The 27,897-nt window shown below is 40.8% G+C and overlaps 1 protein-coding gene across 6 annotated transcripts in view; it reads left to right on the forward strand.

The window, feature by feature from the left end:
- Positions 1 to 27,897, forward strand: part of LOC123498727 (amphoterin-induced protein 2-like) — a 437,692-nt gene that overhangs the window by 253,401 nt on the left and 156,394 nt on the right. The gene's annotated exons all lie outside the window — the stretch shown is intronic.

Genomic DNA, 27,897 nt, shown 5'->3' on the forward strand with positions numbered 1-27,897 from the left:
CAACACTACACACCGCTGTTTCTTCAATCCCAATTTAAATGTCTGCACGGCCCGCTCCACTAATCCATTGCTCTTAGGGGACCAAGGAGGAGATGTCATGTGCCTAATGCCATTACGTTTACAAAAATTTTGAAATTCCGGACATGTGAAACACGCAGCATTATCTGTCAACACGGTATCAGGAATACCAAAATTAGCAAAACTCTGCCTGCACCTTTCAATTGTTACTGATGTTGAGGGCGATGAGGCCTTATGGACATCTAGCCATTTACTGTGTGCATCCGTGATAAGTAGCCACATATGGCCCTCAAAAGGGGCCACAGTAATCCATATGCAGACGACTCCAGGGTTTCTGCGGCCACGACCACAGATAGAGCTCCGAGGGAGGAAGGGAAGGCTTCTGCTCCTGACACACATTACAGCGCTTCGCCATTACCTCTATATTCTGATCAACTCCAGGCCACCAAAAGTATACTCTACAACGGCTTTTCATACGGCTTGCACCAAAATGCCCTTCACGTAGCCCTGCCAGTACAGCTGCCCGACCTTGAGGAGATATGACGACCCTACTATCCCACATGAGGCAGTCCTCTCGTGAATACTGAGCTCATTTTTTCTATTCTTATAGGTTCCTACCTCAGGTGAGCACGGTACATTATCTGGCCAACCTTCCCGAACGGCGCGGAGAACCACAGACAGCGTAGGGTCTTGTCTCGTCCAGGCACGTACAAGCCTAAGGGAAACAGGCCCAGCCTCCATAAATTCAACCAGATGCAGAGTTTCGGCAGGTGTAGGTACGATCTTCGGAGAGTCAGGCAGCGGCAGGCGACTCAGAGCATCGCAGTGAACATGCTGTTTCCCTGGGGAGTACACAAGATGAAACTTGTAGGTTGCTAACAGCAAAGCCCACCTGATAACCCGAGGAGAAGCTAGCACAGGAACAGGTTTATTCTCCCCAAACATGCCCAGTAAGGGTTTATGATCAGTCTCGATATTAAATGGCCGTCCATACTAGTAGTAATGGAATCTTTTCACACCCACCACAATACTAAGGGCCTCTCTATCAGTCTGAGAATACCTCTTCTCGGTATCATTTAAGGACCTTGAGTAAAACGCCACGGGTCTTTCCACTCCATTGCAGTCCGTCTGAGACTGCACACAACCAACTCCATAAAGACTAGCATCACAGGCAAGCGTTGTTCTCAAAGTTACATCAAAATGTGCTAAACATGGAGGGTTCACTACTTGGTCTTTTCCCTTACTGAATGTTTCTTCCTGCTCCTTTCCCCATGTCCATTGTTGTCCCTCACGAAGTAAGACATGTAAAGGTGCCAAGACAGTAGAGATATTCTTTAGGAACCTCCCATAGTAATTTAGCAACCCAAGCCAAGCCTTTAATGACCTTTTATCGGTAGGAGAAGGTGCCCGAATTATAGCCCGTGTTTTCTCTGCTGTAGGTTCTATGCCACGTCCACTTACCACATGTCCCAAGTAAGTTACCTTGTTGAGTCTTAGTTAGCATTTTTCCTGGTTCAGGCGGAGACCTGCGTGACACATCCTACGTAAGACCTCCTCCAGTAAGGCGTCATGCTGCTCCCGATCCTTACCCCCGACGACGACATCATCCAGAAATACCGCCACGTGAGGGAGTCTGGACAGAAGATTGGTTAATATTTTCTGAAATATAGCCACTGCAGAGTGAATCCCAAAAGCCAGTCTAGTAAACATTTTCAATCCCTTTGGAGTATTAACTACCACATACTTCTGCGCCTCATCATCAAGTTCTATCTGGTTGTAAGCTTGACTCACATCCAACTTGCTAAACACATGACAACCGGACAAGGCAGTAAACAACTCCTCCACCCTAGGTAATGGGTACTGTTCTAGTGCCGCGGCTTTATTCACGGTCAGCTTAAAATTTCCACACAATCTGACATTACCGTTAGATTTAGGAACAATGATGACAAGGGGCGCCGCCCCTTCACTATAGTCCACGGGCCTAATAACGCCCTGCGCTTCCAGTCTATCAAGTTCCTTGTTTATTTTATCCTGTAGAGAGGAACTGGACGAGTTTAAAAAAAAACGAGGCCTTACTGACTCGTCAATACAGAGGGTAGCTTTACCACCATAATAACAACCAAGCTCCTTAAAGACATCCTTATATAAGTTCTCTGCATAAAGCCAACGTACCTGTTCATCGACCAACAACTCCGACCACGGTACTTTGATGCGACGTATCCAATCTCGGCCGATCAACCCTGGACCACTGCCTTGAACGATCACAAGAGGCAGCTTCTTGGTAAGCACTCCTTCCACAGCAACATCCACCTCAGCAACTCCCAAAACAGCAATTTCCTCTCCAGTGTAAGTTTTGAAGCATCGCGTTGAAGCTCGTAGAGGCACGGTATCTCTGAACACGCTCCGGAACATTTCTTCTCCCATGACTGAAGCAGAGGCACCAGTGTCTAATTCCATCTTAGCCCGGCGTCCGTTGAGTTGCACGTTCACATGTACCGGGGGTTCATACTGGGTTCTATCTTGTTTAGCGGGATGAACGTAATACAAGCTATACACATCACTATCCAGAGGTGCGTCATTCACATCCCCATCCTCTTCCAAGGCGCACTGAGGTCCAGGCTTAGCATCTCGACGTTGAGATACAGTTGAAGCTTCGGCTCCGCTCTCCATGGCGAACACCGTACCAGCCTTGTGCGCTGCCCTTGTATGCCCCACCTTTTTACACTTAAAACAAACTTTGTTTTTCATGGGACAGTTACGGCTGTCGTGTCTGGCACTTAAACAACGGAAACACTTCGGGGAGCTACGTGAAGTCACTCCACCGTCCTTAAATCTTCGCCCAGAAGCACGAGACAAAGTGCGAGACAAAGCTCCGTTTGGCTTCACTACACGACACACTTCCGACTGAAGGCCCAGCATGGGCTGTAACTACTGTTTTAATTCCTTGGCATTGATCTCCGCAGTTTTCATAGCCACAGCCTTTCCACAAATTTGTTTCAGCGAGTAGTTTCCCTTGAATAATTTCACTGTCAATTTCTGGCAGCATTTCTCCAAACTCACACACAGCCGACAGTTTACGTAGCCTAGCAACATACTCTTGAATAGACATACTCTTGCACGAGTTGAATCTGAAGGGCGCTACCACTGTAGAAGGCTTGGGTGCGTAGTGTCCTCGTAGCAGCTTCAACAGCTCGGCGAATGGTAACTCCTTCGGCTTCTTAGGGCTACAGAGGGACGACAGTGTACTGTACGTGGCCGCCCTGACCGAAGACAGGAATACCGCCCTTTTCACTGCATCGTCCTCGACCTTGTTAGCGAGGAAGTACTGCTCCAACCTGTCGCACCACTCTTCCCACGCAGATTTGTCAGACTCGTCAAATTCCCCAATGTGGCCGAACAGCGGCATCGTGCAGGGTAACAGGGATCCTCGTCGCCACTGTTATAACTTCGTCAGGGGGAGAAGGAAACACGATGAAGAGTCAGATGCTTGTACTTCAGTGGCTTCCAGACAGGTGGCTGAAGCTTCGACTGCTTGCCGAGCTACCTCGCTCAAACATGTGCGTTACGAATATGAACCCGGGATAATGAAACACATATGAACAATAGTATCCGAACACAACCAGTCTTAACTACCGTTACTATACGTTCCGTCATAATCAAGTTCGCTTTGCGTTTTGTGTTTCGCTGTGAGTTAATGCTGACATTGAGACATCTTTGAAAACGAAAATAGATAGATGTTAATGGATGTGAGTTCGTGTCTGCATAACAAAGAAAGTAAATGCCATTGCTTCGAATCATTCACTCTTTCACCTTGGCCCACGAAACAATTTCATATATATATTTTTTTTCCATATTGGTTTGTTTCTACTGACAGTCATTATTATCGTGCACAAACCCTAATTGGTTGATGCAGACAACGAGTAGTTTTTTTTTTTTTTCATAAACTTTTATAATAAAACTGCACAAGACCAGTTGATCTACACAAGACACATGAGTGCTTGAAGCTTTCTATCTGTCATCCTTAGATCTATCTAATCTCGTCTTTTGGTACTAGTTGTCTATGTATAGCCTTCGCTCACGCACATTAGCTACCTCCCTTCTCTTGCTCTTCACAAAGCAGTCACAACTAAGTACTTGAAACTTGCCATCTGTAATCATCATCCATAAATGTAATACCACCTTGAACCTCTGTGTAATCTTTGCACAGCCTCAATAGCGGCCATCACACTTCTCTCGATCCCCACGAGCCAAGGTGATGGGTAGCACGACGGCAACTTTAGGTCCCCTCGTGTTGTACAGAATGGCGTTACTGAATTGCCTTTCAGTCAACAGGCTGACGGACGTCCAGACATGCTTCCGCTTCCATAATGTTTACCTGTAATGTGTGAGGTCTGTCACCCAGACTGTTGCTAAAAAGAAAGCAATAATTGCTCACCCACGGTTTTCAGTGAGCTTTGGTTCGTGATCGTTCAGCTAGTACGGCGGAGAGTGTTCATTTGCTGTCTGATTTTCAACTCGTCACGGACCAAACACAGGAAAAGGATATATTCACTTTGATGTTACTAATTATCTGTGATTGTTGTTTTGACTTTTTTTTTCTTTTGGTAATGAAGACTCGTGCTTCTCTTCCCTGTTGAGGACAAATGGGATTGCTTTGATCAATCGGTGTGTGCATTCAGCATAGCGCTTACATCAGCCCAACACAGCCTTTGCTTGCACGACGGCACGGCTTGGCTCGACCAGACTGCAGGCGTGTGTTGGGAAATTGCTTTACTGGCAAATTTTGCTTTACTGACAAACGAATAATTCGATACAAGAACGGTTCTCGTCACTACGCAGCGAGACGTGACGAACGGCGCGATGTTGGGTGGAAACGTTGATCTTAGGGAAACTTTCCTTTGTGTGTTGTCTGAATAACATAGAACTCTTGCGTGGGATCAAAACGAGAAGAATTTAGCCTGTGTGTGGAAAATCACCTTCATCCATCTGATCGAATGAGTATTTGGAATACAGGGCTAAAGGAAGTTTTTTTTTTTTTATTCGTACAGAAATGTTAGGGGGAATGGAAGCTCAGAATCTTCATTTGAGTTCTGAGGGAAGGAAGAGACGCTGAGGTCATTTGTGATAATGCTAGCTGGATTGCGGAGTGACTCTGCGTCTGAGGTGGCGGGTTCTATTTCTTATGTGGAGCTTTAAGTGGTGTAAACACCTACGCGGTTGATGGAAATTTAATATCTCCTAATGAATTCCGAGAAGAGCATGTGTGTGTGTGTGTGTGTGTGTGTGTGTGTGTGTGTGTGTGTGTGTGTGTGTGTGTGTGTGTGTGTGTGTGTGTGTGTGTGTTGCTGTGCTGTGTTTATGAGCGGAAACCAGACTCGACAATTTAATTAGAAACGTATCTCTTAAGAAGGAGTTTGCTCTGCAGCAGTGTGCGGAAAACTGAAAGTAATACTACTCCTTGAAACCATGTCTACACAACTTGCAGAGAGAGAGAGAGAGAGAGAGAGAGTGTGTGTGTGTGTGTGTGTGTGTGTGTGTGTGTGTGTGTGTGTGTGTGTGTGTGTGTGTGTGTGTGTGTGTGTGTGTGTGTGTGTGTGTGTGTGTGTGTTTGGCCCAGTTAGATGATGGTCGTTTTACATTAATCTATATTTTTTTCCTTCGAGTCATATATTACAGGTCGTACTCCCAAACACTAAAAACTTTTACTCATTTCTTCCTATCTTCCTTCCTTCCTTCTTTCCTTCCATCGTATGTCACTTCTTTTTATCCCTCCTTTCTTCCTTCCTTCATTTATTCCTTCCTTCTTTCGTTCCAACTTCCTTCCACCCAGCCATCTCCTTTTTTTCCTTTTTCTTTCCCCTGTCAGCTTTTCCTTCCTTGCAGTATGTAATCTTTTCACAATATTATCAGCTATGTATATATCCACTATTCTAGCACCATAGTGGCTTTTCTTGCCTCTCGGTTTTACTCCTTCTCTCCCTCCATCCTTCCCTTCATCATCTCTCTTAGTCTTTGAGCACACTCGCCATTTCAGGTCCAGAAAGACGCTCTAATATCATGCTCACAACCATAAAACACGAAGAAAATAAGAAAGCTATACATAAAAAAGATGTTGATGAAGGGAAGGAAAAGGAAGTAGGTAGGGATGAGAAAAAGAAAATGGTGGAGGTTGAGGGAAGGAAAAGAAAGGAACAAGAAAGAAGGAATGTAGATAGAATGAAAAGACAAGGTGGCAAATGGAGGGGAATGAAGAAAGAGAGAAGAAAAGAATGTTAGAAGACGTAAAGGGTAAAGGGGAAAGAAAAATAAGGGTAAGAGAGATGAGGGGTGGGAGGGAAGGAGGAAGGATTGGGAGGGGAAGGAAAAGACGAGTAGGAGACGAGAGGAGTAAGGAAGGGCTGGAGTCATTACCTCTCTTTCCTCTGTCAGAGCTTAACTTTTTCCTCCTCTGGTGCAAAAGAGGAAAAACACTTAGAGAGAGAGAGAGAGAGAGAGAGAGAGAGAGAGAGAGAGAGAGAGAGAGAGAGAGAGAGAGAGAGAGAGAGAGAGAGAGAGAGAGAGCGTTTCCGTGTTTTCTCTTTATTATTGCACGAGCGAGGTACATACCTGTTACTTCATGTAAATTATTTGTTTTATGTTTACTTTGTACAGAAGGGGAGACTAAGGACAAGGAAAGGGAGGTGTCGTCAATGGGAATCTGGGTAGACGGAGGCTCAAAGGGACGGAGCGTGGGAAGGAGAAAGGGTGTGGTAAGGAGACAGACGGAGGCGGAGATGACTAACACTGACTGATTGTCCCCTCGTGCGTTTCGTCCCTGTCTCTCTGTCTCTGTCCTCTCTCTCTCTCTCTCTCTCTCTCTCTCTCTCTCTCTCTCTCTCTCTCTCTCTCTCTCTCTCTCTCTCTCTCTATCTATCTATCTATCTATCTATCTATATATATATATATATATATATATATATATATATATATATATATATATATATATATATATATATATATATATATATATATATATATATATATATATATATATATATATTATTTACTTTGTCATTGCTTTTCCTGTATCAAAATAGTGTTTCTCTTCAGTTTACTTTTGTCTTTTGTAGATGAATTAATATCATTGTTTTCTTCTTCGTTGTCGTCCCCGTCTTTCTTCTCGTTTTTCTCCTGCATGCCAACTGAAGCTGGATGAAGCTGGGTGACGAGGAACCTTCTGCAGTGTTGTTCTATCTTTTATTTTTCTATTATTAGCCCATTAATAAAAAAAAGATAATAAATAAGTCTTGACGACTGGAAATGTTCATGGCAGTCTGCTGACCTGCCTCTGTCACTATTACAGGAAACGCAATCCTCTCAGTCATAAACAGCATGAATATAAACAAAACACCTAGACCAGAGATATCATACAAAGTTCTTAAAGAAGCAATAGATAAGCTCATGAAACCGTTTACGATTTTATTAGATAAAACTTTACTAACCAGTGTAGCTCCCCACGAATTGAAACTGGCAAATGTTACGCCTATCTAAGAAAAAAAGAATCACTCCCAAACAATGACAGACTGATCAGTCTAAATTCAGTAGTGTGCAAGCTAATGGAAATAGTATTCATGTGTAAGATTTTTATGCACTTAAAATAAAATCATATCATGAAAGATTCACAACACGGTTTCAGAAATTAACGTTCCTCCTTAACAAACTTACTGAACATTTTTTGTGAAGTGTTCAATTCATATGACGAAACAAAAGCTGGTGATATTATCTACATTAATTTGCAGAGAGCTTTTGTGTCTGGTCATCATATAAGAGACTGATCACTAAAGTAAAAGCTCACGGCACAGCCGAAAAATCCTGAAATGGCTGGGAGACTCGCTCTTTGACAGAGAAAATGTGTTATGAAAAACGAAAAAAGAGTCAGTCTGGCATAACACATATAACGATGTCCCTCAAGGCTCTGTATTAGGATCATTACTTTTCTACGATATACACTAACGACATTGATGAAGGGATCAATTGCAAAATAAGTGAGCTCGCAGACGACACGAAAATAACAAGAAAAAATAACGTCAACGTCACAATGATAGGGACTACAGTGTGATATCAATAAATTAATGAGATGGACAGAAGAAAATATCAGATGAAATTCAATTTAGAAAAGTGGGAAGTTTTACATATCGGGATCAACAATATTGAAATAAGATATATAATTGATGTTATGCACTCTCAAGCTTTGAAGAAGAAAATGGTCTTGGTGTTGTGGTGTTAAAAATAAACTGAGTCAACATTGCGCAAAAACAGAGTAGACGGTAAATAGATTAGGAGGTTTCTCTGGAAAAGCCTTTGAATTTCACTCAGAAGAGGTATACTTTCTTTAAATAACGCATTGTCTGCAGTTCTGATCATCATATTACAAAAAAGATATTAAAACACTAAAAAAAATACAATGAAATTGTTCCAAAATTGGGAAATAAGCAATAAGAGGAATAACTGAAAGATTTAACCGCAATGTATGAGTGGTTCTAATATTTTTTTTTTCTGAATTTTAACTTTGACACTAAGAGTTTATCATTGATCATTCTGACCTGACAAGAAGATATAAGATTACACCTAATTTTTTAGATTCACTTAAGGCAAGCATTTTCCTTTAATCACATACTAAAATTTGGAATAAACTTCCTTCAGAAATCGTAAGCAACTCTATTGAACCATTCAAGAGTATAATAGACAAATATTTCAAAGTTAATCCCCAACAGGCTTTCATTTTGGCCTAATAATCACTCATAAAACTATAACTCCTTTCCATTTACTAAAATTACTCTTTATTTTACAGACACTGATTCTATTATTAATTTATATTAATTGTGAGATAGGCGTAGAGTTCGCCGTAGAGTAAATATATAAATTCTTTGCATCCTGTTCTGTGAAAATTCCGTGTAAGTTTTTTTTTTTTTTTCAATGTGGTACTTTACCCAACAATTTCCATACCAGCGTAATCTGGAAGGAGTGATGGGTAGGGAGGACCCTTCTCCTTTCCTGTCATGTTTCCTTTTCCTCTACTTAGTTAAAAGTAGTTACCTAACAACCTTGCTGTTTGGCTCTCCTCCTCCTCCTCCTCCTCCTCCTCCTCCTCCTCCTCCTCCTCCTCCTCCTCCTCCTCCTCCTCCTACGTCTCTTCATCCTCCTCATCCTATCTATTCCGTCCCAAAATTCCTGTGTGTCACCTGAACTTGAAACTGCACTGATGCATAAAAAGAACCGAGTGAGAAGGGACATGTGACACGCCCATCCCCTTCTGGAGCTGCCTCCCTCCTTCTCTCCTTCTCTCCTCTCTACTCTCTTTGACCTTCCAACCTTAACGGACTTCACTGAACTAGTTAGTTAGTTGGCAAGCGTATCATGATTCTTTTTGGGTAGTTACTGAAATGAGCAGATAAGTTTAGAAAAGATAATAGTATGTAGTGTTCATAGGATCAGGTTAGATATAAGAGAGGGAATTAGTGACGGTTGGCTATTAATTCAGAAGAGAGAGTCTGTAGTGCTGAATCGCGGTGGCTGCAAAAGAATAAAAAAAAAAAGCAGCTAACGTGTTTTTATCTTTACGATGGTGCATGTGGGTGGCCAATGGTATGTACGTAGAGGTGTTGAAAAGTGGTCTAAAGGATCACAAGAGGAACAATCAGCAGCTGTCTTTTTTTTTTGTAAAATCACAGTCACTTGGTACCTGAGGCGGGTGCTACCATGTCATACAAATCTTAGGTCAAATCATCCTCAACACAGATCAGCCTGAGTGAAAATAGGCCTCAGGACGTTTGGTGCTCGAAACACTTGGTTTCCAAACCATTTGGTTCACAAAATGTCTCTAGACAAAAGCTTTAGATTTGTTAGGGCGGTATATAGATCACCACACACCAAAATTACTTTCACAAACCCATCCACTATTTACCCAACCACATCCATCCATCCATCCAATCAAACATTCAACCATATCATCCCTTCACATCCACCCACCCACAACCGTAACCTCATCCTTCTATTCAATGATTCACACTCACCCATCCAACAACATTCATTAGCTGACCTATCTAGCTACTTACCCTACCACTCCTATCCATCCATCCACCATACAGTACTGCCCATCCATCCACTACTTATCTCTTACCCGCTAAACTACCATCCACGTTCATCCATCCATCCACCAATCCACTAATAAATCATCCACCAATCAATTGATGTACCCTACCATTCACATCACATTGACCTCGATCACAACCACCCATAAATACATCCACCCATCCATTGTCTACTGATCATTCACCCACCATCCACTCATTCATACTCATCCATCCAACCACTTCACTATCCATCCACCCATTTACTTACTACAAGAAACCCACCCTCCACACCGCATCCACACACTATCATCAGTCACACTCACCACTTGCCTCTAGCTAATCAGTGGTCCAAATAGTTGTCTATCTATCCACTAATTCAATTATGTATCCACACACCAATCTACCAAACCACCCATCCAACTATCCACTCATCCATCGACCTACCAATTCACTCATCCATCTAAACATCCATATATCGAACCATACGGTAATTCACCCGTCCTTCAGTTCACACACATATCAACCGGCCGTGGTACAGTGGAACCATGCGTGCTTTGGGGTCCGAGAGGTCTCCAAGCGCACGAGTTCGAATCCTGTCCACGGTCCGAGTGAAAGTTGGGCGTCCTCACTCGGGGCAACGATTTCCTAGCGGGTGGGCTTTGTGATAGGAGGTACCCCAAAAAGTATCTCCTTTAGCTCATAAATTCCCTTGAAAAGTCACATGGTATAAATAAAAACAAAAAACATCGACCTATCATTTTTTCAAACGTCCCATGGATATCTTCGTACTTAGGCCGAATTGTTTTGAAGAGCATCTGTATGACTTGGATGCCATTTAAACCATGCAGTACCACGTGATTAGCTCCCATTTTCTTGCAAGGTTGTTTGTGGGAGGAAATAAGTACATGTGCAGGGCAGAAATGTACTAGAGTGCGTTTAAAAAAGATATAGAGGCTGAAGGAGGTAACAGTGTGTATGTTTGTGTATGTGTGTGTAGGAGGATGCGCTGGTCATACATATCTGAGCAGTAGTGTAATCCTGGAAAACGATACCTGAATCAAAACTTGGGGTACATACATAGATATGATATGAGAATAGTGTGTTTATTTATCTTGCACCAAAGCGGCAATCCATAGAAAAAGATATGTAGAGAGAGAGAGAGAGAGAGAGAGAGAGAGAGAGAGAGAGAGAGAGAGGTGTCTGTAGTATGAATGATTGCTTCTCGCTTGACGGTCTTCCTTTATCTTCCTCTTGTCCGTCACAAGAAACAGGAAAGCCGCTCTCTTTTCTTCCATCTTTTATCCATGACGTGTGACTTTAGTCTTAGATCTTCTAGTGCATTATTATCTCCGATCACAAGGAACCGAGAACTCTTATGGCGCTCAAAAATTGGGCTTTCTTGGACGCGGGAGTAATTGAGGGGACGGCGGCCTTACGTGAATTTGCATCTCGTCTTGTGCTGACGTGAGCCGCCTGATGACAACAGGGATAATAAGGATATTCGTGGTTAATCACTGAGAAGATCAAGGCGATATGGAAACACTACACACACACACACACACACACACACACACACACACACACACACACACACACACACACACACACACACACACACACACACACACACCATATGTTTTTCCTTCCCTGAATTTAGTCATTTAGGACCTTCAACACAACTCTTTCTCATACTAGTCCTTTAAATTGTCTTCTGTCCTAGAAAAAAATATAACAAATTACCTGAACAAACATAATAACAAACATTTTACCCATAATCACATAGAATTTTCAAAATATATTCCATCCTACATTTTTTTTAATAGTTCTGTGAGTTCTGTAACCAAGGAAAGACATAATCAATCTCCCATTCTCTCTCTCTTCTCCATGCTCTTTCGATTTAATGTCACACTGTCCTGACTATTAACATAAAACAAAATATGATAAGGTGATATCAAAATCGATTACTGAATGTATCTTGTAAACATCACTGGGAATTCTAAGCCACAAGAACACACTGCTGTCTTTGGGTCGCCCTCGGATCGCTCGCAACTAACGTATGTATCACCGCTTAACGTTAATTTCCATACTAGGACTCGTAATATGCTCTACTTTATTGTTATTTGGGTATTGGAGTTTACGATGGTTTAACTTCATTCTAGTCGATAACAATGTCGATAGCAGAGAATATACCTAGCTGTTAATTTGGTACGGGATGTAAATCGAGAGTTGTGAGTCTCAGACCTATCCCAAGATCGGAAATAATGAGCTCTGAGCTCGTTCCACGTCTGGCACACACACTGCACACACACACACACACACACACACACACACACACACACACACACACACAGAGAGAGAGAGAGAGAGAGAGAGAGAGAGAGAGAGAGAGAGAGAGAGAGAGAGAGAGAGAGAGAGAGAGAGACAAAAAAACTCTCACCCGCTGTCACACACACACACACACACACACACACACACACACACACACACACACACACACACACACACACACACACACACACACACACACACACACACACACGTAAAAATGACAAACAGACAGACAGAAGGACTGACGTATTTAAGGGCACCAAGGAACATAGAGAGACAATAAAAACAACGCGAGGGGACAAAGTTGGCCTGAGGGATGTGACTGTCTGACTGTGTGACCTGCAATTTCAGCTGACTCATAGATATGTTATGAATCACTAGCCTGGTCGCGTCCCCAGTGCCACCAACCAATACCAGTCGATTGAAGAAGAGAAAGTTCCCCTTCATTGCTCCCTTGAAACGATCGCTGTCACTCTCCTCATCGTTGTTTTCCTTAAATAATTCAGAAAGGAACGTAAAGAAAGGACAAGTATATATGTCGTGCTTGCAACTTGCACGGTTGTATGAGGACTATCATTCAATTCGTTTCAACGAGATTATATATCGTACACAGCTAAATTTTCTACATTTACTTACCTTAGTTGCGATCAGATAATTAACAATACAGTTTTTCTCACCTTGTCCATGAGGGGCACGTCCGTGGCAGGCTCCTTATTACTGCAATTCAGATACTCTAACAAGACAGCTGTGCAGGTGCAGGCGATATATAAATCATTTCATTGAATTTCCTCGGTTGGCTGCGGCTACCTTCGTATATGCGAGTTAGGTTATATTCGTCCATATGCGTCAGAATAACTCCAATGGTACTAGATCTTTTATACTTTCTTTTCTATTTTCTTTATTTCTTTTTCCCTTTTTTCTATTTTTCTAATTCATTCATCTTGTTTTCTTGTTTCTTCTTTTTTCTTTAAAGTGTGACAGGACACCACAATTAGTCGTGGATTTCTCGGTCCACTCGTGGCTGTGAGGAATTAACAAGTTATAAAAAGTGGGAGTAAAATTCAGACTGTATAATCAAAGATGATTCATAAAGAACGTTTAGAAAGAATAAGTAGTCATGGTTTTTGGTCCATTTGATGCAGCTGAAAAATTTAATAGTTCAGTAAAAGGTGAGCGATATGAAATTAAGATTATAAGTTGAAGATGTTTCTGGAGCAAGCATATAGTAATAAAGAGCGTTAAGTCGTGGATTTGTTGGCCAGAACGAAACTAATGAAGAATTTTACAACTGAATGCAAACTGAGAAATGAAAAAAAATATAGAATACAGAGTAAAGAAGAGATATTCATAAAGGAAAATATGAGAACTTGGGAATCTGAAGCAGTGTCACACCATTTTATGTAATGAAAGAGCGCCACTTAATACTAGTAGATTTTTTTTCTATGGATGGAACACACACATCAGGTTATTTGCGTTGGATTGCAAGATGTATTTTAAAGTAATAGACACAACAGTTATTCAGCAGGGATATTTTACACTTGTACGGAATATTAATTCAATATGAGAAAACATCGCACCTCAGATTTTAATGGAATATACATTTTACGCAGAAGAAAGAATTGGAAGTAACAAATAAAGATAGATGGACTTTTGTTGTCGTGTTTTCATCCCTTGATACACAGTTCTAACTTGATGAAATAAATTCTAAAGAAATTAAAGAAAAAACTAATCCAAATGTCACATAATAATTTCCCAACAAATTCAGCGTAGAGAAAAATGAAAAAAAAAATTGATACTAAATGCAGTTTTTTTCCTCATATCGTCGCTCACGGGGAAAAATGGATTAGAGGAAACAGATACTAGTATTAAAAAAAAAAACTACCATGCAACAGTTGCACACGTAAGAATTACAAAATAAATATATGAAAAGTGTAAACAAAATTCAGTTCTTACAATCATATTCTCGCTCGCTCGAACAAGGAATCTGAGAAAATATTATAAATTTAAGTACATATATTCAACATGTCTCTATCTACCTATCTATCTATCTATATCCATATCTATTTATCTATCTATCTTATCTATCTATCTATCTATTTATCTATCTATCTATCTATCTATCTATCTATCTATCTATCTATCTATCTATCTATCTATCTATCTATATATATATATATATATATATATATATATATATATATATATATATATATATATATATATATATATATATATATATATATATATATATATATATATATATATATATATATATATATATATATATATATATATATATATATATATATATATATATATATATATATATATATATATATATATATATATATATATATATATATATATCTTGAGTGTAACCACCTAGAACCTGGGTATCATGATGATATGTAGGTAACTTTAAACCACTCGACAAATGGCAAAGTGTTTTAAGGCTGTGTGGTGTGATTCGAACCTACGCGTGGACGTCTGCCCGATACGCTCACCACCTTATCCATATATATATATATATATATATATATATATATATATATATATATATATATATATATATATATATATATATATATATATATATATGCGTGTGTGTGTGTGTGTGTGTGTGTGTGTATATATATATATATATATATATATATATATATATATATATATATATATATATATATATATATATATATATATATATATATATATATATAGATAGATAGATAGATAGATAGATAGATAGATAGATAGATAGATAGATAGATAGATAGATAACGGTTTCAGTAAAAGTTTTTTTCACTAAGGAAAAATAAAGTGAAATAGATAAAAACACATTATCATGTTCTTCCTTACTGCAACAATTAAACCCGAACAGAAGACCAACAACAAAGATTGATTCAAGACTCATGCATGTAAAGATAGTAAAAAGAAAAAAAAATAGCATTAAAAAAGCTGCACAAGTACACACGCGAGCATTCAATGTATGCACTTGTGCCTTTGTGTCGCATTGGGCTTTCCTCTTTTATATTCCATCAGGTGCGTTTTTCACTCCACTTTCCGAACTTCAAGACGCTTATCACTTCCCTGTCTTTGTTTCCACACTCTCCTCTTCCTGTTATTTAGTATTAACTTTTGCATTTCCTTGTTTCTTATTAAAGTTTCCATGCATGTTTTATGAGCCTTTGTGTTCCTTCCTAGCTGAATGTTGGTGTTTGCTGCCTCCTCATTTAAATTTTCTTCTCTATTTATTATTTCACGGAGATGGTTGTTGTTGTAGTAGTAGTAGTAGTAGTAGTAGTAGTAGTAGTAGTAGTAGTAGTAGTAGTAGTAGTAGTAGTAGTAGTAGTAGTAATATAGAGGAGGGGGAATAGGAGGAAGAGGAGGAGGAGGAGTAAGAGTAGTAGTAGTAGTAGTATGAATAATGATAGTATTAGTAGTAGTAGGAGTAGTTGTGGTAGTATAGTAGTAGTAGTACTAGTAGTAGTAGTTGTTGTTGTTGTTGCTGATGATGTTATGGTCGTTGTTGTTGTTTTTGTAGTAATATTACTACAAGTGGTGGTGGTGGTGGTCGTAATAGTAGTAAACTTTAATTGTGATTGGATGAAACTGCCACCTTATATGGAATCTTCTATACTTCTCATCGTAAGAGTGACATTTGGAGCAAAATTTCCCGTCAATTGTAATTTCTTTATTCTTACCTTACCGAAGTGTCGTGCCCAGTAGGCGTTGACGATCATGGGCTGCCACACCCCTCTGTTTCTTGTCATTTATAATATATATGCAACTCTTTTTCGACCTCCTACTGTTCTTCTTATTCCATCTATGTGCTTATTTCTTTGTGTGTTTCTTTCTCTCCTACCTGGGATTCTTCCTATTAAACTTAGTTCTTCTATCTCTCTTCTCATCACATGTCCTACAAATCTCATCTGACCTTACTCGAATATTCACTATTAATTCTCTTTTATTACCAATCCTTCTCAGCATTTCATATGATATTATTTCTGTCCAAAATATTTTGAAGAGCCGTCGTCAACACTACATTTCAAATGCATCCATTCTCTTCTCCATCTGTTTACTTAACGTTCAGGCTTCTGATCCATACAGCAACACTGACCATGCATACGTATGCTTTGAGTACTTTTCGTCTTGTATGTATTGATACATGCCCGTTGGAAATTACATTTCTCATCTTCTGAAATGCCCATTTTGCATCATATATTCTTTTGACTTCCTTCATAGATCTTTCATCTTCTGTTATGTAGCTTCCCAGGTAGCAAAATTCTCTCACTTGTTTTATAATTTTTGTTGTTCACTCTTATATTCCACTTTGGCACTCGTAACTTCTTACTAATCACCATCACTTCCGTCTTATCAATGTTGATTGTTAGACATATTGCTTCACTCGCCTCCTTTACTGCTGTTATAATATCCTGTAATTTTTTCTTGTTAATCTGCAGTCAAACCCGTATCATCCGCGTACCTTGTATTACTTATATTTTTTTCTCCCAATAGTAAAGCCATCATTTCCTTTAATTAATCTCATTATGATGTCACTGTACAAAGAGAACAGATCTGGGGATAAAACATTCTCCTGTCAGACTTCTTTTTTCATATCCATCCTGTCACTGTTCTTCTCCTACTCTTACAAACGCTTTCTGGTTCCATTAAAGTTTGTAAACCATTCTTAAATCATTCCAACGTCTACGTTTGCTTTAAAATGTCGATTAAGTCTTCATGTTTAACTCTATCAAAAGCTTTCTCACAGTCTATGAAACACAAATATTAATCTCTTTACATCTCTATTCTTCTTTCACTTAACATACTTGATATAAATAAATAATGAATTTCTCGTTCCTTTTCCTTCCACAAAGCCATATATTTTTTTTCCGCTATCTCTCTTTTTATCTTGCATCTTATTCTTTCTAGTACCGCCCTTAGGATTAACCTTTAATACTTGACCCATTATGCTCATACTTCTATGCTTATTTCACTTTAAAGTTCCAAGTTTCTTTGCTACAGTTAGAAAAATAGATGTGCACATACTCTCACTAACTTCCCCATATTTGCATATTTCATTAGCAAAACTTGTTATCTTTTTACTACTAAATTTGTTGAGAGTCCGAAGTATCTCTATTGGCACACCATCTTCACCCACTGATTTTTCTCCATTTTTATCCTTCTCATTGCCTTCTCCACTTCATCTTCTGTAATATCAGGACCAGTCATTTCTATTTCAAGTTCCAACTGCTCTGGTCTCTCATCCCAGAGCAGTTCTTGGATGTTCTTTCCATCTGTCCACTACTTCCTGGTTTTTCATTGCCATGTCGCCATTCTTCTTCATTATTGCTTCTCCTGTGCGTAGCCTTCTTTTTTCCAGTAAGGACCTTCACCTTTTCATACATCATGTGAGCATCTCTCTTTTCCAGTCTTAAGACATTGTTTATTTATCCATCATTCCTTTGCAGCAGAAGATCTCTTTACTTCTTTATATGTTTTCCTATATTATAATGCATTCCTGTGCTTGAACTTTTCTCTTCCATCAATTGAATCCAGAATATCATCTTTTATCCATTTCTGTCTTGTTTGCTTTATCCAGATCATTACCATCTACAAGTTCTTCGTATCTACTCTGTACTGCTATGCTATAACCTCTTCTTGTATTTTCTTTCCTCAGTTCTTTTAAATTCGTTATCGGTATTCTTTTCCGTGTCTTCATGTTCTTCAATCTTAGTCTGACCACTGCCACCGCTGGATTATGGTCATTGTCGCAGTCTGCGGGAGGAAATGTTTTAGAGTATAGAATCACGTTTGTGAATCTCTTATTTATAGTTATACAATCTATTTGATTTCTGTAATTATCCCAAGGGCTCTTCCAGGTATATAGTCTTCCTGGATGGTGGCGGAACCAAGTGTTTCCAGTCATCTTCACTTTTCTTTTTTATTTTCTCGTTTTTTTTTTTTCTTCATTTTCTCTTTTGTCTCCCCACTTTCGTCTTCAACACTCAAAAAAAAAATGTCTTACTCCTTTCAAACCCAATAAAGATCAATGTAACACCAGTAAATTGACTAAAATAAGATAAAGAGAAAAAATGAAAATAAAGCACGTTGTCGTTGTCATAAGCTACACCATCTAATATAAAAGATGAAACATGTACAGGATAGTAAAGGTGAAGTTTCCTTTCCGACCCTTCTCGTTCTCAAGCAGGTGTTTGTATTGCATCTGTTATTATTATGTTCATGTGTTTCTTCACCTCCCTGTCATCTTAATCTTAAAAGTGGGACGGTTCTTCGTGCTTTTCCTCACCCTTGGATATTGTTTAAGGTTGTCTTGATTTATGTTTCACACCCACACACACACACACACACACACACACACACACACACACACACACACACACACACACACACACACACACACACACACACACACACACACACACACACACACACACACACACACACACACTCTCTCTCTCTCTCTCTCTCTCTCTCTCTCTCTCTCTCTCTCTCTCTCTCTCTCTCTCTCTCTCTCTCTCTCTCTCTCTCTCTCTCTCAACACCCTCATATGTTGTCGTGCCATCTCGCTGACCCGTTCTCTTTATATCCTGTTATCATCTCATTCTCTCAAACGTTGTTCCTTTATCTTCATCCGTTCCTCCTTCTGTCTTCTCCTTTACTCTTCAAACGATCCATTTGATATTTTTTCTTGTCTCTCTCTCTCTCTCTCTCTCTCTCTCTCTCTCTCTCTCTCTCTCTCTCTCTCTCTCTCTCTCTCTCTCTCTCTCTCTCTCTCTCTCTCTCTCTCTCTCTCTCTCTCTCTCTCTCTCTCTCTCGGCTTTACTCTTGCCAAACTTTAATTTGTCCATAGTACTACTTCAACCTACTCGCTCTTTTCTCCCTTCAGTTTTCTCTCCTCCCTGCTTTTTTCCTGCACTTCCCTACTTTCTTCACTTCCCCCTCTCATTCTTTCCTCCTCAATATTCGTGGATCAGCCAATGAATTCTTCCGGAGAGAACGTTTCCTGCTCTCGCAGTCTTGCCAAGTCGAAGATTAGATTTTCAATTGGGGAAGTGGACGGTGGACAAGTGATGTTCTGGTTGGACTCCATTCCATTTCCTAAAGGTTTGCCTCCTAACATAGCACTCACCTAGTCATTCCCCTTCCTCTTCCTTCCCTTCTGACCTTCCTCCTTCCCTCCTTCATTCCTTTTTCGTCGTCCAATCCCCGTCTTTCTTCTCCGATGTTTTTTTCTGCTTCTTTGTCAATCATCCCGTTTCTTTGTGTCTCTATTTGTCTGCCTGCATCACTCCTCCTCCTCCTCCTCCTCCTCCTCCTCCTCCTCCTCCTCCTCCTCCTCCTTCTCCTCCTCCTCCTCCTCCTCCACCAACACCACCACCACCACCACACAGCCATTCCCACCCGCCACTATCACCAGCATCACTATCCTCGGCATCATCACCTTCCTATCACCTTCGCATCAGGACTATCCAACACGTATTCATGCAGCCTCTTTCCTCGCTTCCAGCCCCCTCGGTCCTCTGCTCATCTGTTCCTCTGCTGTGCCTCTTTGCTTCACTCTCCCTTGTGTAGCAGCCGCTTTTCGTCCCCGCACCTCGCTGCCTCCCTGGGAATAATGGTTGCATTGGTGGCGCGGTAATGCAGTGCTGTGGCTTCCCTGCCCTCTACTTCTGCCTTGACTGTCCCGATTGTTTGTGTTCTTCATGGTTTTGTTTTGTATTTTCGTATTTCGGTCCTTGTCGCTTTTGGTTGGTTGTGATGGTGGTGGTTGTGGAGTTTTTGTTATTATTTTTGTATCGTCACTGTAATCTACTGAAAATTCTCTTACATATATTCATCTATTTCCCAAGTCAGTATTTTCATTTTTTGAATTCAATGGTTGTCCAGGCGCGTCAAGCCGCCGGCCACCATCACCATTATTCCGCTGAATATTTCCACACCTGCGTGTCTACCTTCAAATTTTTCCAGAGATGTATATATTAGAGATATCACAAATAGTTGACCGGTTGTCAGCATCTCTCCCTCTTGATTATTCTTTATTTTCTCTTCTTCCATCCATGTCCATTTTTGTTTCTCTTTTCTCACATTTGCCAATACAATATTTTCGTACTCTGGGAGGTAGACACAGAGGCGCCTGCCTGGCTGCGCGGACCTGAGCACTACAACTCCTGGAGGGCTGGGACGGCTCAGTGGCTCAAGCAGCGGGTGGCAGGGTGGCTCAGCGGCTCAGAGTCAGCGGGGCCTGTCGCAGCGACAGCTGGTGCCCGCCACTCCCACGACACACTGCGGCGACCAGCAGATGGATCAACAAATTCTGCACCACCTGAAATGCCATCACCCTTTCCGTACCATTTTCCAGACTAAGATTCTTCGTTTTACGTCACTAAATTTTTCTTGATCTTTCCTGTTGTTGCCGTTCATCACGTGATGTGTTTCCCGGCTTCACACTTCTTTGCCATTCACTCCCTGTCACCGTCACCGTCACCGTCACTGTCGCTCAAAACTTCATTTAGTTTCTTTTGCCAGCAATAATTGCTAGTATGATGACTCTCTCTCTCTCTCTCTCTCTCTCTCTCTCTCTCTCTCTCTCTCTCTCTCTCTCTCTCTCTCTCTCTCTCTCTCTCTCTCTCTCTCTCTCTCTCTCTCTCTCTCTCTCTCTCTCTCTCTCTACACACACACACACACACACACACACACACACACACACACACACACACACACACACACACACACACACACACACACACACATGCGATACAGTAGCCTTTCACTCATTCCCTGAGGCAGGCAGGTCAGAATGTCAGGACACCTCCCATCTCAAGCATAGAAACACATGTAGTCTCCTGGAACTTCCTACCTTTCCGTATGTTGAGAATTATTGAGTGGCGAAAACGGCAAAGGATGAGAGAGAGAGAGAGAGAGAGAGAGAGAGAGAGAGAGAGAGAGAGAGAGAGAGAGATTTACGTATTTTGATAGATATGCTACGTCGAACTACACACACATGTAAAGTTCGTAATATTGTCTACATATTAGATATTTAAACAGATATAACAAATAAATACAAACACGTGAAGATGATCGCGAATACCGGTGTGTGTGTGTGTGTGTGTGTGTGTGTGTGTGTGTGTGTGTGTGTGTGTGTGTGTGTGTGTGTGTGTGTGTGTGTGTGTGTACGTGCAGGAGTGTGTCAACATAATTATTTGTATTCATATGTGTTTGTTGTTATTTCTGTTCTTGTCGTCATTGTTGTTCTTGTTAATATTGTTTTCTTGTTGCTGATTTTGTTTTTGTTTTTGTTGTTCTTGTTGGTTTTGTTGCTCTTGTTGATTTTTTGTTGTTGATGTTTTAGTTGTTGTTGTTGTTGTTGTTGTTGTTGTTGTTGTTGTTGTTGTTGTTGTTGTTGTTGTTGTTGTTGTTGTTGTTGCTGCTGCTGCTGTTATCGTTGTTGCTGCTGTCTCCGAAATCCCTTTAACGACATGGAGACCAATTTTCCTAATTTCACTCCTCTTTAACTTTTCTTTTCCTCCTCTTCATACCTTCCATTACCTCCTGCTCCTCCTCCTCCTCTCTTTTTGAAGTTTTTATAATGTTTTTGTATTTTCTTACTTTTTATGGGGATTGCGTTTGCTTCTCTTTCCTTCCTTTACCTTCTTGTATTTTTCTCTTTGAAGTCTGGCATTTTTTTCTTCTTTCCTCTTTTCTCTAAGTTAACGTTTCCTTTCTGTCGTTTTCGTGCTTTCTTTTAAATCTTTTATCTTCTCTTTTCTCTCTTGTATTTTTTTTTCTACGCTCACTATTTAACTTATCTTTTTCGCATTCTATCCACTCTCTTATCTCCCTTCTCTTTTTTTTCATTTTCTGTATCTTGTCTCATTTACTCCTTATTGTATATGTTCGTTTTTCTTATTACCCTTTCTTCTTAACCATTGTTATTCCCTTTAAATACATAACTTTTTTTTCCTTTTATCTCCTCGTTGTTCCCTCAAATCCATTACATCTTTCATTCTCATCTTGTTCCTTACCTTTATTCTTCATTTCCCTTCCCATTGTTTTGTATTCCCTATATACCTTATCTCATTCAACACTATTCTATGCTTCCTGTTGTAATTATTTTCTTCTTGCTCATCTCATTATCTTTTCGGACTACTGCTCCTAATCACTTCACTAATCCTAGTTGACACTCCTTTGAACTATATCCGTGTTTAATTTTTTTTTTTTCTTTCTTACTCTCGTCCTGATTCCCTTAAATTTTCCCCTTTCCTTTCTTTTTTTCTGCCTGTTAATCTTCATCATAGTTCAGATACCTGTCAAATGCTCTCCGTTACTTAACCATTATAAACTCTCCTTGTTTTCACTCTTTTGGCTTTCATTTATAACTGCTTTACCTTTCCCATATCATCTATTTCCTTTTTAATCACCCTCACGGCTCAAAATCCTTTCGTTAATTTTTCTTCTATCTTATTTTATTCAATTCGCTTTCGGCTGTTACTTTACTACTTCACTTTCCTTATCCCCTTGGCTCTTAACCCACCGTTACTACTTCAAATGCCCTTTTTGTATAACTTTTTTACTTTTCCTCCTCCAAGAATTTTCTTTAGCTTTCTGCCTCGCTCTCGTCAGTAGCTTACTTTCCTCTTTCTTTCTTCATACTGAACCAACTCACTATGACGTTCGCGTGTCCGTGTGCTCAAGGAATGGTCGGGTCAACTTTCAACACTGAATTTTTGCTGTTTGACCTTCAGACGAAAGTTGAGGAGGTGATAAATATTGGGAAAGGCGAGGGGAAGAAGAGACAGGGGAAGAGATGGACGGAAGATGAAAGAAAGGAACAGGAAGGAGAGAGAGAGAGAGAGAGAGAGAGAGAGAGAGAGAGAGAGAGAGAGAGAGAGAGAGAGAGAGAGATTTATCTCAGTTTGGACAGTTTGGAATACGGAAATGAAAAAAAATACTTGAAAGAAAAAATAAAGAAACGGTTGGTGCACAAACATCGTCTGGTATGAAGGTGACAAAGCCGTGTAACATCAGGAACAGTCCCTGAGGGTACAGCAGTAGAGGACAAGGCCACAGAAAACACGACAACGGAAATAACTAGGACAGCCACATCCGACGGGATAGAAAAGTCTGAAAGGAAATTCCATTAGAAAGTTCTAATTGAAATGTAGCCACTCCCATGTATAAATGTGAAAAGTTGGTACATTTGCACGCTCATACATATTCGCTTTCGTATATATTGCCAAGACATGAACATCCGCAGCCGTGTGGTGCTCAGCCGTGCCGCGTGCAGTCTTTACAGCTAAATGCACCAACGCTCTCGCCTTCCAAAGCTGCACCAAGGCCTCTCACCACCAAGTCTCGCTGCTTCAAAACTCACGCAAGCTCCACCAGAGGGGCTCACCACGTCGCCTCTTAGCGCTATCTCCTCCCTTTGTGCCAAGTGTCTTTACTACATCACTGGAGGCTCTCACCACCAGCACCACCTCTCAGCAGTGTTTCCTCCCTTCACAGAACAACCATTGGCTCAGTACAACACCTCCCAAAGCTACCTTGCCTCTTCAATTATCTCTCCACTACACAACCTACCAGCGCTGTGCATCTTTTCCTTTTTCAGCGGATAAAAGTTCTGTTTTAACTAGATCCATGTTTTGTAATTATCTTCACTTTTTCAGTTATGTTTTTTTCGTCAGTTTTTTGTCAATCATGTTTAACGAAGTAATTATGCTGTGTAATTATCACAGTCTTCCATCAACTTGTTTATCTCTTACAATTTTGTCAATATCTATCTAATGAAGTGTCAAAAATGCAGATAAATGTGTCATTAGTTACGTGTGTTGCCATTCACTTTGCTTAAGCATGTTTAATCAAATTATCACTGCTTTTAATTTAAGTGTTCATCTGGTAGGCCCCAGTCGATAGCTCTCTAATCAAATGCCAAAAATACCCACAGATGGGTAAAGACAGACTGAGAGATATGGCCCACTGAGAAACACTCTTGTCCCAGCTCACGCTACTTTTTTTCACTCCCACTGTCCTCAGGCTTAACACTTACTGGCCACATCTATCTTACCAAAATACCACTCTGGCCCTTTCCTTTCCTGCCAACGAGATCTTTTGCTGCACCAGTCTTATTCTTTACCTGCACAACAAGAGTAATACCGTCCTCTCTTGGCAGCTCCACCCTCTCTGCTGCCCAATAGTTCATACTCCCGCTTCTCCTCCTCCTCCTTGTGTGTTTCTGCTTCCCCGGGACACGAACCTCCATTCAGGTCGGAATGGAAAAGTTGACATATGCTATATCTCCCTTCCCTCGTCCCCTGCGGCGGGTGTCCTTGCCAACAATCGTGAACACGGTCGTAAATTTCCATGGACTGACTGAAGGGAGGCAACGAAGTACTGGATGTTTTTCACTACCCAGATCTTCACTATCCAAATCTGTACCAATAACAAAAATTAAAGAACGAATGATGAAATTGGTGGCAAAGGAAAATTAGAGTATGCAAGCAGAAGCCATAAAGAAGAAAGGAAAGAGAAGTTCGAACACGTACGTAACTCAAGAGAAAATGTCAAGTAAGAAAGAAGCCAGAAAAGAAGTAAAGAGAACGTAAGAGAAATGAAGAAAGACAAATAGAAAGTAAGGAGTGTTGAAAAATCCTTGGAAACCGTCTCTCTCTCTCTCTCTCTCTCTCTCTCTCTCTCTCTCTCTCTCTCTCTCTCTCTCTCTCTCTCTCTCTCTCTCTCCTCTCTCTCGCCTCTCTGCGACCTATGCGACCTAGCGCGCGGGACTCCGAACTTGGTGTGATAATCTACTTAACTTTGAGCCAAGCGGAGCAAATTACTTGAAGGAGAGAAGTGCAGGGTGTGGACGGCTCCAAACGCTACTCTGTGCTGTGCTGGCCGGCGTAAAGTGCAGGATAATTAAAAGAAGAACTCCTCGTATATAATTACTCCTGAGGCCTTGATGGAAGTAAAAAAAAAAAAAAAAGAGAGAGAGAAACAGGAAGAAGAAAAAAAAAAAACAGAAGGACGATTTATGCATCATACATCACGCATTTTGTCGTAATTATGGTGGCTGGAGGGAAATTTATCTGCAAACACGAAAGCACAATAATTTAACGTAATCCGCGTACATTGCCCTTCCTCTCCCGCCCCCTCCCCGTCTCCCTCTCTGTCTCACTCCCTGGTCTCGTGCAACCCTCCCCCCTAGCTGGAAATAGAATAATCTTTAAAAGTATTGATTAAGCCTTTAGATAAATTTAACCAATAAACTGAGGCCTGAACCTGTCCTTTCATCGCTGTTCAAGAGAGAGAGAGAGAGAGCACAAATAAAAGGGAGGATATTATTAAAGAAGCCAAGAATATAAGAAGGAAAGTGTGATGAGAAAAGAGAGGAAATCTTGCAGAGAGGAAAAAACTAAGAGGTGAAAAGAAAAGTGCATCTTTGCGGGGAATTGAGGAAATGGATTAGGAGATGGATAAAGTGGGAAAGCAAAGGAGCCTTGAAAGAAGAGAAGCAGATGCATAAATACAGAATATTTAAGCGATTGCAAAGTAAGAGAAATGGAATCGGCTTGCAGAAATAAAAATAGATGCAAATATATGACTTGCAACTGATTGGATTATGAGAGAGAGAGAGAGAGAGAGAGAGAGAGAGAGAGAGAGAGAGAGAGAGAGAAGCTTTTTGATTTAATAGGAGTTATATTAAACTTTCTCCCCCTCAGCTCAGCTCTCTCCCCTCTCTTCTCTTCTCGCCTCACCAACCTTAACTCTACTTTCTCAATTGCCTGCTCACTCGATTTTCTGCATTTTCGCCTCTTACTCTCGTTTCTCTTCACTTTTTTTTTATTAATTTTGTCCCCACTTCCTTCACGGCTACCACAACCTAAACCACCGACACTACTACAGCACACTACCACTGATGTCCATCCTCCTCCTCTTCCTCCTCTTCCTCCTCCTCCTCCTCCTCCTCCTCCCTCCTCCTCCTCCTCCTCCTCCTCCTCCTCCTCCTCCTCCTCCTCCTCCTCCTCCTTCTTCTCCTCCTCCTCCTCCTCCTCCTCCTTCTGCTCCTTCTCCTCTCAAAACTGCACCATCAACCCCATGTATGAGATTGAAAGCAAACTAAATCCTGTCCACCTTTTTTCCTGTAATAAGTAAATGATAACACCACGAAATTACTTATGCATCTTCTTTATCTATAAGTCCTATAATAAGCGAATGGAACCCGCTATTTCTCTCGGAACGGCGTCGTAATCCCGCTATCTAAGGGTGTATTAAATTCTGCGTTTCGTGGTATAGCCTGTAGTTTGTGTCAAAAAGTTTCTACCGTCGGCTGTCGCTAAACACAGGCCGAGTGTGGCCGCTGGTTGTTACCATCGCTACACACACACACACACACGCGCGCGCACAGGTCAAAGATACACTTAGATTTTCGTTCTTATCTACACCACGGGGGATGCGAAGTAGTAAGTGTGTAGCTAATGTCGCTGATGGAAGCCTTTCCAATAGGAGATGCCGTGATGTGAGGCCACATTGCGAATGCAACACAGTTCACCTCTATTATAGTTTTTACGACAAGCTGAAGCGTTAGATTGAAATTTTCACCCTGGCACAGTGTCGCAATAGTGTTTGCCGACAGAGGGCGCGCATATTCATCAGGAAATTGCATGTTATGTGTTAGGTCGGCGGGGCGTGGCAAGCCATTTCGCCGTACTAGTGAGGCGTGGCTGCCACTCATGCTTTTATTGGGTCTCCGGTGGGGTAAGGAGGGAAGCGGGGAGGGTTGGTGGTTAAGGAAGAGAGACTACGACATTTATATCCTGACACGTCTCTGCTCGAGGCTTTTAGGCAGTGTTGGGAGCAGGAAGAAGCTGAAGGTAATCAAATAATAGGGACACTAACTCGGCGAGGGCAAGAAGTATCGCGGCTTCATATAGTGAAATGGCAAGCCATCTGCTTAAGTAAAAGAAAGCTGGTTCATCCTCATTTTCATAACCTTCACTAGTCTCTGGCAATTGAGTGTCATCGGCAGTGCGTTTTGTTTATATTGATTTGAAAGTTATAAATTATAGTCAAATAACATAGAACACTCATTTCCTTATGATTAGTGGGTTTTTTTTTTCAATATCCAGTTTTCTGATGTTCAAAACAGTACCTACCATATACTGCTCTTTTTTTTTTCCGAGTTGATTAAGAAGCTTCTCATTCCTTTAGAGGCGCAGACGACGTGCGTGTGCTGCGGCCCCAACCAATCATTAGCTATCCTGTAACAAGGACGAGCTGTAATTGGTGGAGGAAACGAATTACTATTTGAGCCATCCAATCAGAGCTTCTCATCACCAGAGGCTTTACAGCGCCGTTCTCTGATTGGTCGACAAGAACAAACGGAAACAAGGCAATTATCCAAGTCTTGTCAAACTAGTTTCTT

The sequence above is a fragment of the Portunus trituberculatus genome, chromosome 48 (genome assembly GCF_017591435.1).
Source record: "Portunus trituberculatus isolate SZX2019 chromosome 48, ASM1759143v1, whole genome shotgun sequence".
In the NCBI taxonomy this organism is placed as follows: Eukaryota; Metazoa; Arthropoda; class Malacostraca; order Decapoda; family Portunidae; genus Portunus; species Portunus trituberculatus.